The sequence below is a fragment of the Helicoverpa armigera genome, chromosome 27, assembly GCF_030705265.1.
Source record: "Helicoverpa armigera isolate CAAS_96S chromosome 27, ASM3070526v1, whole genome shotgun sequence".
In the NCBI taxonomy this organism is placed as follows: Eukaryota; Metazoa; Arthropoda; class Insecta; order Lepidoptera; family Noctuidae; genus Helicoverpa; species Helicoverpa armigera.
This window is the reverse complement of record NC_087146.1, coordinates 67165-81316: the sequence shown is the minus strand read 5'-3', so window position 1 is coordinate 81316 and position 14152 is coordinate 67165. Positions and strand designations below refer to the sequence as shown.

The following is a 14152-nucleotide window of genomic DNA, read 5'->3' as shown; positions in this document are numbered from 1 at the left end:
AACTATGTTGGGGTCGGCTTCCGGTATAACCGGCTGTAGCTGTGTACCAGTGTTTTACAAAGAGCGACTGCCCTATCTGACCTCCTCAACCCAGTTACCCTGGCAACCCAACACCCCTTAATAAGACTGGTTACAGACTTACCGGCTTCTGACTACCCGTAACAACTGCCAAGGATGTCAATATTTCATACCATACACTAGCTGTCTAACATAATGCTGAACTGGATCTTCATATTTGGTGCAACTTTTTGTTAATTCTGTGTGTATGTATGTCTTTTGTTGTGTCAATAATGTTTGCTTCTTTTAGGTGATGTGTCAGGCGTCCCCGCCCGTATGTACTTGTCGCTACTGACTGACCGACCGCGTGCAGCGCCAGTTACCGCCGTACCTCTGCACTTGTAGGTATTGACTGCTAGCATTAGACATGGAGACAACATGGTGTGATCAGAGCAGCTATACGCCAGGGTCCAGTGAAACCTCTGATGACCTCTAGTTCTATGTAAAACTTTGTGGGACCTAAAAAGAGAAAGATGTAATTATGATTATCTACGTCAAAGTTTCAATAGACGGAGTGACCATCGAGCAAGATAATTTTGCTACCTCAGGTCTAATAGGTCTCATACATTCATAGTGAGTGACTGTTTGACTACTACAACATTATTGAAGATTTATAAATTAGAGCGTATTGAGCAGGGGTGTCACAAAGCAGTCATAGGTATGTCGATAATCAGGTGTGATGGCGGTCAGTCAATGAGTACAAGTAACAACACTAGCAGTACTTACGAGATAAAATGGTGGTGTTGACGCGTTGTTCGTGTATTAAATTACCGTTTGTGAGAAATATGAACTATTACATATATGTACAGAACAGATGTTCTGTCGGACGGAATATAATCAAAGACTACAAGTAAGAAGTGACGAGTATTTGTAATAACTAGATGTAACACCAAGGTTTTTTTTACTGAAATATGTAAAACACAACGCCATGAAGTTTTTTTATACTTATAGACAAATGTGACATTTTAGCAGCTTTATTATTTTAGATGAGTTTTATACAATTGTCCCCGCGGGTGCCATCTCTCGATACTTAATATTAATTTATATTAATAGGTTAATTAACTACAAACATATTTAAAATTAATGATTTCTACACTTTTGTGTCATCACTGCCTTTTCTTATAACTTTATATGTTTTATTTAGTTTTCTTGCAATGTACACTAAACGTAAAGAGATGTACCACGCATCGATAACTTTCATATCGATAAAGTGACTATCGATAAGTTTAATCGATATCGATATATGTATGTTATTAGAAAACTAAATGAAACGTAATTATATGTACATTGTGATCTTATATTTAGTTAATATTGTGTATATACGTAGTTTAGTTATCCGTGTATACCCCTTAGAGTAAGTTTAGTTTTCTAATTGTTTGACTGATATTATTGCTAAAGGCCGTCGCACACTGCAGCGCAACATTACCTTATATCCAGTTACTGAACGCAAAACTGAAATATTATTCTTATACATTTTGAGATGATTAAAAATGATATGAAAAATAATAATTATTAATTATGTAGGTGCTGAGCAAAGTGGTACTTTTTGCTTTTTTTCAAGTGAATGAACTTAACATCATTCCAATATTTTTATAGAAAATATCACTGGTTTAATATGATAAAACAATGCTACACTGCAGTGCGCGCAAAATGGAACAAAAACAACTAAAGGTGGTTACACACTTTTTGACTTAAATCAAGTGTGTAACTGCCCTAACTCGCTCAACAGTAATAGTGTAGCCTCGGCCTACTCCGCTCAACCGGTTACAGTTAACTTTAACTACATAGTTATAAAGCTCGTGTATATGTTTATGTAAAGAACTAGTCACGTAAATATATACTTAAGTACTGTAAGTAGCTAGGCAGGTGCGTACCATACTGTGACGTCATCGATACTAAAATACATTTGGTTGCAAACATATTGGGTCAGTTGCAAAACTACGATATTGAATAAACTTGTGAATAAGTACTTTCTTTATAAATAAATTAATCTAAAAATCGTTCAGTCTTTCAATTTCTATTTAATATAAAAATGTGTGGTAGTTTTTGTGACTGATCCGATATGGGTATGTTTCAATTAGCAATCTTTTTCTTCTACAAGTTTGTGTAAAAAGTTAAAGAAGTGTTTCCGACTTATTTGTATAAATATCGGAACTATCGTTGTGTAAAAACCTTAAATTTTCGATGCAATAATACTAAAAATGCGTACTTTTAAATTCTACTTAATTCAAAGTAGTGATATTATAAGTACATATGTATGTGGATAGAAGTAATTGTGATACTAGTATCGACGACGTCACAGCACTCGAAGCGTACATAAAACAATGTTTTCCCATAATTGGATGTAGATTACATTTATATACATTTACTAAACGCGACTCTTCCTACTTTAAGTAAATTATTGTAAAAACATCTTTTGATACTAGTAAGTATATTTGTAAATTTGCAATTTCCTACACAACACGTATTTTGAATAATATTAGGGTGTCGACACACTGGTGCGTCACGCAGTGGTCGCAGTGTGTCGATGCCCTAGCACTCACGTTTGCATCGTCAAGTTGAAGTTATGTGGCTGCAGATCTGTGGAATAACTTATCTATCTATCAATTTTTTGCGGTTGCAGATGGAAATTATCATTCTAATGCGAAAATTCAAACTCTAGTCGCAAATTAACTTTAGATATGTTATAGAAATGCAGCCTTACACATCGATAAATTCATTCTTAAATATTAATTTCAAAAAATTATGTGCATAAATCGCTGAAGGTGCCCTTAATTTTGCATACCTAATATTTTATCTAGAGATTGTACATACAGTGTTCCAGTGTTCCACAGATCTGATGTCACTACGATACATTTTTGTAAAAATTTTGTAATTTGAGTGGTCGGCGTTAACTTGCATTCTCTTATATACCTGTCTGTACATAGCGCTGTAAGTATGTACTCATGTCACGCGCGCGCCTGAACATACTCGGTTATATAGTTCGTGCGATAATCAACTCTATTCGTGAAGGAATAGAGTGTATATCAGTATGGCCACTGTAAGGAATTGCACGAGAATTGATTATGTAAATCGTATCGTTATATTGACAGCTTGGAGATATATTTTTTATTTAGTAAAATAACTCGCTCTTCGCTGTCAATGTGATTGTACCGAACCGAACTTCCTCAATAGTATATGATGTAATTTTTAACAATAAAGATTTCCGAAAATATTATAATTTGAAAGTCAAATGTTGGAACCAATATTGACGACTTTCTTTGTTTTACTGGAATGGTAATATCGATATTTTGACTTATCGAATTCGACATTATTGGTATTTACACATGCTTATATCAATGATATTTGGTTAAAAAGATTTGGGTAAGCATGTATGTAAAACGAGTTAGGCCCAATTCGTCATTTTAGTGATTTGGCATCCATAAAAAACGTGTCCCGATTTGTCATTCCATAAAATATTTTATTTTGCTTAGTCCCAATTGGTCATCCGTACTTTATTTTGTAAAAAGTACTGTCAACAAGAAAAGCTTTACAATATTGTGTAATGTTTTTTTAATTTATATTAATAAAATCGCGATTTCAACGGCGTCACACAACGCACGACCAAAACCAAGACACCAGGGTCGCATAAATCGGATGAGTAATATACCAATCATCGAGTGTCCATGGAACTGCCCACCATGTACTAGGACCGCATAACTTACAGGAGTATAGCAGTCAAGAGTGTCAGGATTTTACATTTTATATACTAATTGTAGATAAATATACCAATTTACACCATGTCGATGAATTGTATTTTATGTATATCAAATAATTTTTTGAAAATCCCGGTATAACTTATTTTATATATAAAATCAGGTAATAAAACAGAAGCCTTTCGTTTTCTAGAAAGAGACAAAATATAGAAGAAGGGGCAAAGTATGGTCCGGTTTCTATTGTTTTGTGTAAGTAACTATTTACTATTATCGGTATTAGCAATAAAACATGTGGTGCAGATGCATTACTAGTTGGTTGTTAAGCGCCCTTGAATGTGAATTCGTAAAAATGAATACCGAAAAAAGAGTAAATAGCACAATTTGTGACCAAAACATAAGCACTATACATAAATAAAATAAATATATTTTCTTAATTGTGTATGGATAGTAAGAACAAGAAGTTTAAGAAGATAATTGAACTGAAACGTTCTGTTTATACCTACGAACAAGGTCCAATTAAAAAAGCACTGCAGTATGTGCAACACAACTGCTGACTAGATTCAAATTATTTTTGTTAATTAAATTTTATATATATTTTCTTGTTTGTGAATATTTTTATGTATACAATCTCTTTGCTAGTTATGGGCTCCTGGTACTTTTGTTACCGGTACGGTAGGCTGCACATCAGTGGTAACTGTCATGCACCTTAACTCAATAGTAATAAGTACGATTTTCCCATAAAACTGTTACCACTGACCTGAAGTTGACTGTACAAAAAGTATCGAGTCACATTTCGGGTTTATAAAATGCTCTATGTTGTCTTCACCTGTGTTTATTCTACATTTTATTATATGTAGGTATACAATCTCTTTGCTAGTTATGGGCTCCTGGTACTTTTATTATTATTATTTTGTATGTCTCTACCAGACCTCGGGACTACAGAGTCCCGGATTTTTGGGAGGCGAACGTGGGGCCGAAGCCAACACGCTGAAGCCCTTTTGAGACAACTTTAATGAAATGGTGACACAAAACCGACGATTATCCCCGTATACACTATAGAAATGTACCCAAGGACAATCCCCGGTTCTGTGCTAAACTATTGCTAACTATGGATGAAAACTACTTGGGCTATTGTGATGGGATGCTAGTGGACTAGGAATGGGAAAACTACGGGAACTATGGCACCTGCCGATAACAATGTAATAAATACACGTAAAAATGGCAGGTGGAGACTCGCCAACTCACTTACTGGGCCCCCGGGAATCAGTCGCTAAATCGCAACAAGGGGGCAACAGGTACATGAGCGGCTGAGAAGGGTGAGGATACCTCGGCGGACTTTAAACGCAGATCACGCGCTCCCTGTGGGTCCAGCATCACCGGCCCACTCGCCACTTACCACGAGGCACCTACCCTCCGAGCATTGCTCTAGCGACTCCACTCTGACCGGCCGGTGAAGGCAAGCCAAGAGGCGGGAGACCTATCCCCCGTCATGCTTCACTCCGGCAAGCCGGAGATGGGGACAGTATACTCCCTGGAGCACTCGGATATATAGCCCCGCGGGGTCGCTACTCCCCGTCATCCGCCTCAGATGCCCTGCGGGGCTTATTATTATTACTATCTTGTATGTCTCTACCAGATCTCGGGACTATAGAGTCCCGGATTTTTGGGAGGCGAACGTGGGGCCGAAGCCAACACGCTGAAGCCCTTTTGAGACAACTTTAATGAAATGGTGACACAAAACCGACGATTATCCCTGTATACACTATAGAAATGTACCCAAGGACAATCCCCGGTTCTGTGCTAAACTATTGCTAACTATGGATGAAAACTACTTGGGCTATTGTGATGGGATGCTAGTGGACTAGGAATGGGAAACTACGGGAACTATGGCACCTGCCGATAACAATGTAATAAATACACGTAAAATGGCAGGTGGAGACTCGCCAACTCACTTACTGGGCCCCGGGAATCAGTCACTGAAAAGCAACAAGAGGGCAACAGGTACATGAGCGGCTGAGAAGGGTGAGGATACCTCGGCGGACTTTAAACGCAGATCACGCGCTCCCTGTGGGTCCAGCATCACCGGCCCACTCGCCACTTACCACGAGGCACCTACCCTCCGAGCATTGCTCTAGCGACTCCACTCTGACCGGCCGGTGAAGGCAAGCCAAGAGGCGGGAGACCTATCCCCCGTCATGCTTCACTCCGGCAAGCCGGAGATGGGGGACAGTATACTCTCCCTGGAGCACTCGGATATATAGCCCCGCGGGGTCGCTACTCCCCGTCATCCGCCTCAGATGCCCTGCGGGGCTTATTATTATTATTATTACTCATTTATTTGCAGACCGAGGTCCATAGTGTTAGTAAATACATTAAAACTTATTAAACTATTGTTAGTAGGTACACATAAAGAAACAAAAACAACTACACATAAATATTTTTAAATACACACTCATCCAACTCCGACCCGTGTGTGCAGTCTCACCCATCGGCCTAACATTGGACAGTCCCACCGATCGCTCAATGCTCTGAGTATGCTGTGGGAGCTGCCGCGTATTCTATGCCTTAGAGAGGCGCAACGCTTACGCATAATTGCGTAGAAATCATCGACTTTTGTTACCGGTACAAAAAGTATCGAGTCACATTTTCGGGTTTATAAAATGCTCTATGTTGTCTTCACCTGTGTTTTATTCTACATTTTATTATATGTAGGTATACAATCTCTTTGCTAGTTATGGGCTCCTGGTACTTTTGTTACCGGTACAAAAAGTATCGAGTCACATTTTCGGGTTTATAAAATGCCCTATGTTGTCTTTATCGGCACGGGTTGTACTACAGTTAACTCTATGCAGTTCCTACCGTCTTCTGCGCGCCTAGTACTCGACCAACGCAGCTCTCAGTCGTCCGCACCCCAGCACGCACGCATTACCATGATGCCCATACAGGTTACTATCTAACTCCTTCTGTCTTTTGCGACCCTAGTTTTCTGAGCTCCATTTAACTAGAGTTTATCTAGCCGTTAGCGTTACCCGTGCCGATAAAGAATGGGATTAGAAATCGCGACAGCTGTATTCAACTCTCGCTCATGTGCTATAGTGTATGAGCGAGAGGTAAATACAGCTGTCGCGATTTCTAATCCCATTCTTAGTGTATGAGCGAGAGGTAAATACAGCTGTCGCGATTTCTAATCCCATTCTTAGTGTATGAGCGAGAGGTAAATACAGCTGTCGCGATTTCTAATCCCATTCTTTATCGGCACGGGTTGTACTACAGTTAACTCTATGCAGTTCCTACCGTCTTCTGCGCGCCTAGTACTCGACCAACGCAGCTCTCAGTCGTCCGCACCCCAGCACGCACGCATTACCATGATGCCCATACAGGTTACTATCTAACTCCTTCTGTCTTTTGCGACCCTAGTTTTCTGAGCTCCATTTAACTAGAGTTTATCTAGCCGTTAGCGTTACCCGTGCCGATAAAGAATGGGATTAGAAATCGCGACAGCTGTATTCAACTCTCGCTCATGTGCTATAGTGTATGAGCGAGAGGTAAATACAGCTGTCGCGATTTCTAATCCCATTCTTTATCGGCACGGGTTGTACTACAGTTAACTCTATGCAGTTCCTACCGTCTTCTGCGCGCCTAGTACTCGACCAACGCAGCTCTCAGTCGTCCGCACCCCAGCACGCACGCATTACCATGATGCCCATACAGGTTACTATCTAACTCCTTCTGTCTTCTGCGACCCTAGTTTTCTGAGCTCCATTTAACTAGAGTTTATCTAGCCGTTATTTGTAGGTATACAATCTCTTTGCTAGTTATGGGCTCCTGGTACTTTTGTTACCGGTACAAAAAGAATCGAGTCACATTTTCGGGTTTATAAAATGCTCTATGTTGTCTTCACCTGTGTTTATTCTACATTTTATTATATATGTAGGTATACAATCTCTTTGCTAGTTATGGGCTCCTGGTACTTTTGTTACCGGTACAAAAAGTATCGAGTCACATTTTCGGGTTTATAAAATGCCCTATGTTGTCTTCACCTGTGTTTTATTCTACATTTTATTATATGTAGGTGTTCCCCACAAAATTGAATAATTAGCTTCTTCGATAGTGCTGGTGTGGTGAAAATGGGAACATAAAAGAAACAGGCTTTCCAAGTGGTAAATAGGTATAAATAACTTTTATTGTAGAAGAAATTATATAAACGTGCTCACAGGAAAACAAATGTGTACAGAGTAACAGTCATTTCTTTTGTTCTTGACAATTAAGAAAAAATAAAAATAAATACATCCTCCAATGAGGTTTTATATGTCATGAACATGCTGGGGCCTCAGCCACAAGGTAACCTCATCATTGCCAGTATGACAATTAAATTAAAACATTTAAAATAACTACCCAAATGGATTAGTAAAGAAATTAAAGATAAACTAAACCCAAGAGGAATTCTTGCTTTAAAAATAAAGGGTAGATACATTAATTATAATCAATAGGTAATGGACACACTTTCATAACACTTGTTCTTACAATGTGACCTTTGCTAGTTTTTACCTCCACTGCACGTGTGCGTTCGCGCAGCGGAATGTTGTTGAATTTAAAGATTTTAATTATGCAGATAATTAGTGTATGACGTCCTATAATTGTGTATGGTAAATAAAAATTTGTGTATGCAGCCATTGTGGAGAAATTCACCAAAAACAGATTCCGCTGGGCTAACGTTGGCGAACGTTGTCCTGGCGGAACTAATCCATAGACTTTAGAAGAAGAGATGTGTCCAAAATTTGTGTATTTGTGTATAATTGATTATGTATGAATGAAATCAGTGCATGCATTAACTTCGGAGAAATTCAAGTTTCCGCTACGCGAACGTTTGGCCATTAGCTTTTCATATAAAGCGCATAGAGAGCTGTAGATTTTTACATACGTTGTTTTGAATTTGTTTATATTTGTTTAAAAACAGATTTAGAAAAGTCGTAGGGTTTAAAAGATAAAAATATAAACGTAAAATACACTTATTAGGTCTTAGTTCTTAAAGTATGCAGTTTGGGGTCTAGATTTTCACGTTTACATAAACCTTAAGTCTCCAACATGTTGCCAGTATCAATGATGTTCCGTTAGTAATTAAAAAGTTATAGGATATTTTATCATGATATATGATGAATAGATCACTGTTTACAAAGCAGTCGAATATCACGACGTTCTAAAGGAATTGCATGGTAAAATGTATGCCAATAATTAGTTTAATCATTCAACTATTCACTTGCAAAATTTCATGTCATTAAATTCAGTAATTAAAGAAAGACAATTATAATACTGACGGAGCATCGAAAACCTACATAATCCGACCAAGTTCGGATAGCTACAAAAAAGCGGCCGTGCCATATGTCTAAGAAACGTTCTTAACTTGGAAGGTTAGTATTTATTAATATGGCACAGTTGCGTACACAAGCGTTAGGAAAAAATAAAACAATGCTTCTTGAATGAAAAATATTTTTTTAATAATAATGCCACTATCTACGATAAAAATAAATCTTCAATTAACAAGTACTTCTCTATTTAAATATCCGTGTACAAAAATATTTTTATTATCGTTACTTACATAAATTACTTAACTACGTGATTAAAAATAACGTTAATAAACGTTACGTATTTTAACTAAAATGTCGTAGACAGTGGCGTTATTATTAAAAAAAATATTTTTCATTCAAGAAATGCAATTGTTTTATTTTTTCCTAACGCTTGTGTACGCAACTGTATCATATTAATAATTATATTAACCTTCTAAGTTAAGAACGTTTCTTAGACATATGGCACGGCCGCTTTTTTGTAGCTATCCGAACTTGGTCGGATTATGTAGGTTTTCGATGCTCCGTCAGTATTATAATTGTCTTTCTTTAATTACTGAATTTAATGACATGAAATTTTGCAAGTGAATAGTTGAATGATTAAACTAATTATTGGCATACATTTTACCATGCAATTCCTTTAGAACGTCGTGATATTCGACTGCTTTGTAAACAGTGATCTATTCATCATATATCATGATAAAATATCCTATAACTTTTTAATTACTAACGGAACATCATTGATACTTGGCAACATGTTGGAGACACTTACAAGGTTTATGTAAACGTGAAAATCTAGACCCCAAACTGCATACTTTAAGAACTAAGACCTAATAAGTGTATTTTACGTTTATATTTTTATCTTTTAAACCCTACGACTTTTTCTAAATCTGTTTTTTAAACAAATATAAACAAATTCAAAACAACGTATGTAAAAATCTACAGCTCTCTATGTAAGCGCTTTATATGAAAACTAGCTAATGGCCAAACGTTCGCGTAGCGGAAACTTGAATTTCTCCGAAGTTAATGCATGCACTGATTTCATTCATACATAATCAATTATACACAAATACACACTAATTTTGGACACATCTCTTTCTTCTAAAGTCTATGGAAAAGTTCCGCCAGGACAACGTTCGCCAACGTTCGCCCAGCGGAATCTGTTTTGGTGAATTTCTCCACAATGGCTGCATACACAAATTTTTATTTACCATACACAATTATAGGACGTCATACACTAATTATCTGCATAATTAAAATCTTTAAATTCAACAACATTCCGCTGCGCGAACGCACACCCACTGCACGAACTAAATCATCATTTCCTGGAATGACCTTTACAATTCTACCTACAGGCCAGTTCAATGGAGATACATTATCAGATTTAAACAATGCCATATTGCCTATTTCTAAATTAGGTAGTTGAGTTTTCCATTTAGGTCGACTCTGCAACATAACTAAATATTGTTTATGCCATTGATTCCAAAAATGCTGTTGCATTTGAGAACATTGTTTCCAAAAACTAAGCCTTCCTACATTTACATCAGTCAAGTTAAGCTCTGGATATGAAGTCAATGGTGAGCCAGTAAGGAAATGTGCAGGTGTCAGGTAAGACATGTCATCACAATCTCTTGACATGGGAGTTAATGGTCTAGAATTTAAAATACTTTCTATGTGCACTAACACTGTATACAGCTCTTCATAAGTACACTGTGAGTAATTACACGTTTCATATGATATTTTATACTTTTTACTCCTGCCTCCCACAGGCCACCAAATACAGGGGAATATGAAGGAATAAATTGAAACTGTATTCTCTCTGAACAACCATAATCAAACACTTTGTTTTGATGATCTGTGGAATTCAGTAGCTTATGCAAATCTTTGAGTGCATTATCAGCACCTCTATAATAACTAGCATTATCACAATATATTTTTGTAGGCTTATTTCTATGGCTTATAAACCTTTTTAAACAAGCTAAGAAAGTATTAGTTGTCATGTCTGACGCCAATTCTATGTGAATTGCTTTAGTAATAAAACATATGAAAATAACAACATAAGCCTTGGTTATAACAGGATTTCTTACTCTAGTTTGTTTAACATTGAAAGGACCTGCATAATCAGTGCCTACAATTTGAAAAGGACGTGTAATATTGACTCTGTCAAGTGGTAATGAACCCATAAGTTGACTGGAAGCTTTAGCCTTAAATCTGAAACATAATACACACTTGTGCAATATTAGATGCATCAGCATAACCAACTAACTCTAGCCTTTTATGTAGATATACATTGATATTTCTAGGAACAGATATACAAGACATATTTATCAAACCTTCAACAAATTGAAGAAATTTTTATTTAAAGCATCAGGGAGAATATCATCCCACTTTAACTTTTCAAACCAGACTTGTTGCATTAAGTATTTAGCTTGCACCAAAATAGGACCTACCAAACCCAAAGGATCAAAAAATTTGCTAATAAAACTTAACATTTGTCTCTTAGTAGAAGGTTTTTGTATTTCAGCGCTTGGACACTTCATATTTAAAGTATCAGAAGTCACATCATATAACAAGCCTAAAGTTTTCACAAAAGTATTTGTTTTATCAAACTTTAAACCATATGTTACAGTTTGTAACTGAAGACATTGCACACTTTGATCAGCAGAATCTCGCCAAAGAATATTTTGCAAGCAGAAATGGTCTTTACCCACTATTATACCCCTATACATAGCCTTTATATTACAAAGCAAAACATATTTAAAACTCCTTTTAAATAGTGTCAAAATATCATATAAATCATTTTGCACAACAGGCCCATTAAGCATCATGCCATTTAGACGAATACCATTATTGGTTTTCATGCCCGCGTCAAAGACAGCTCGAACCGGAGTAGTTTTACAATTTAAATTGATGACTGGGTGGTGAGGTAAGAAATACACATTACCTGCCCTAGGATCATAGTTAGATATATCAAAGTACATGGCATGGCCTTGCTCAAGATAAACATGAATGAACTTCTTAGACTGTTGATACAACTTATCATCTTTAGCGAAACGCCTTTCTAAATTATGAAAACGATGCAATGCCTGATTAAATGAGTTACCCATCTGGATATCATTTAAATTAAGTTTTAAAGGTAAATCTACACAAAACTTTCCATCAACAAGTTTGACAGAGTTTTGAAAACATTCCTCAGCTAGTTGATGTTCAGTAATAACCTTCCTTATAAATTTCAGGTACTTTTTCACATTTCCAAAAATTTGAAATAGTATGTTCAATACTATCAAGTTGATCATTATGAGAATTATGAGAAATATTATGGGGGGTACCTTGAACTGTTACACACAAATTTGAAGAATGGATGTTTCCAACAGATACTGGTAGGCTGCCTGCCACAATGTAACCTAGGCTGGTACTAACCAGGTAGGGACCTTGCGGCGTTACAGGCAGTGATTCCCTCTGAAGCACCTGGAAAAATACATCACACCCTAATAACAAAGAAATTCCACCAGTTTTATTAAAGTTTTTATCAGCCAAATAGACATGCGAAGGAATATTAAACCCAACATTATAAAAACTCTGTTGTGGCAGTTCACAAGTTATATTCTTAGCTATATAACAGTTTAAGGCTAATTTAAAGTTGCTATTAGCAGCATAAATATCAAAATTTGCCCTCTGGTGCATATTACTAGTGCCTTGTAGAATACCTGTAATGAGCTGATTTGCCGGTGTAATCTTGCAATCAATTTGATCAGCAAGCTTTTCTGTAATAAAAGATACCTGGCTACCCGTGTCCAGCAAAGCGCGTGCATGGATAAATGTACCATTTTTGGTGATAATACGCACTATAGCGGTAGGTAGCAGCACATCCTTCACAGGCGAGGTACTAGACATAGCTACTGCACTGTCAGACCTTCCAACATCAGCACAGGGCACTGCGGCAGTAGAACTGGCAGTGGCGACATTGCTCGCCTCCTTCTTAGCCATTTCCACACCATGCAGAAGCGTATTGTGCCGTTGCTGACAGATAGAGCATTTCAAACGCAGCTTGCATTTACCACCATGCGCATTCAAACAAACAATGCATAATTTATGTTTTTTAACAAATTGACCCTTGTCATTATCAGCAGCAAGTTTAAATTTGGCACACATGTATAATCTATGATTAGTATTGCAATACTTACATGAGACTGCTGCTGCTGTATTACATGCAGGCTTGCCAGGCTTCACACCACTGGGAGTACTCACAGGCATTGTTTCCATTGCATTCTCCCTGGCCAACGCTCTGGACTCCAAAAAATCTATGAATTCCTGCATAGAAGGCTAGAGTTAGTTGGTTATGCTGATGCATCTAATATTGCACAAGTGTGTATTATGTTTCAGATTTAAGGCTAAAGCTTCCAGTCAACTTATGGGTTCATTACCACTTGACAGAGTCAATATTACACGTCCTTTTCAAATTGTATATATATATATGTATATACAATCTCTTTGCTAGTTATGGGCTCCTGGTACTTTTGTTACCGGTACAAAAAGTATCGAGTCACATTTTCGGGTTTATAAAATGCTCTATGTTGTCTTCACCTGTGTTTTATTCTACATTTTATTATATTTAAATGAGAGCTATTTAAACCTCTACCTACATCGAAGTGTTTCATTTAAAATTTCTTCTAACACTTTTATTTCTGACGGTACTCTGATACGTGAAATTTTATGCGGGTGACGAATCGGAACTCAAAATTTAAATATTAAATTATTTATTTTGCTCGAATGACCAATCGGGATTTGGAGTATGGAAAAAATAGCTGGTGACCAATCGGTACTTGTGACAAATTGGGAATAACTCTGTAAAACAATACTGAAATATTTATAAGAAGCATGTAATGTTGGCGCCAACGTTTGCCTGTCCAGTGCTGTATTATAATAAATTGTATTAAGTGTAACTAATTAGACTGATTTATACTTTATTTTAGGTATGTATTCTTTCAGCGCAATTATTGTTAGCTCTTGATGTTTCTACTATAATTGTAATATGGATTCTCTTTAAACACAAATGAG

The 14152-nt window shown here is 36.9% G+C and overlaps 1 protein-coding gene across 1 annotated transcript in view; it reads left to right on the top strand.

Annotated features, from left to right (window-relative positions):
- The window catches only part of LOC110376201 (neogenin), a 168066-nt gene extending 164225 nt beyond the window's left edge, over window positions 1–3841 (top strand). Inside the window, exon 36 of the mRNA XM_064041912.1 lies at window positions 308–3841. The gene's annotated coding sequence lies outside the window, so the exon portion shown is untranslated. The remainder of the gene's footprint in view (window positions 1–307) is intronic.
- Window positions 3842–14152: the final 10311 nt, after the last annotated feature.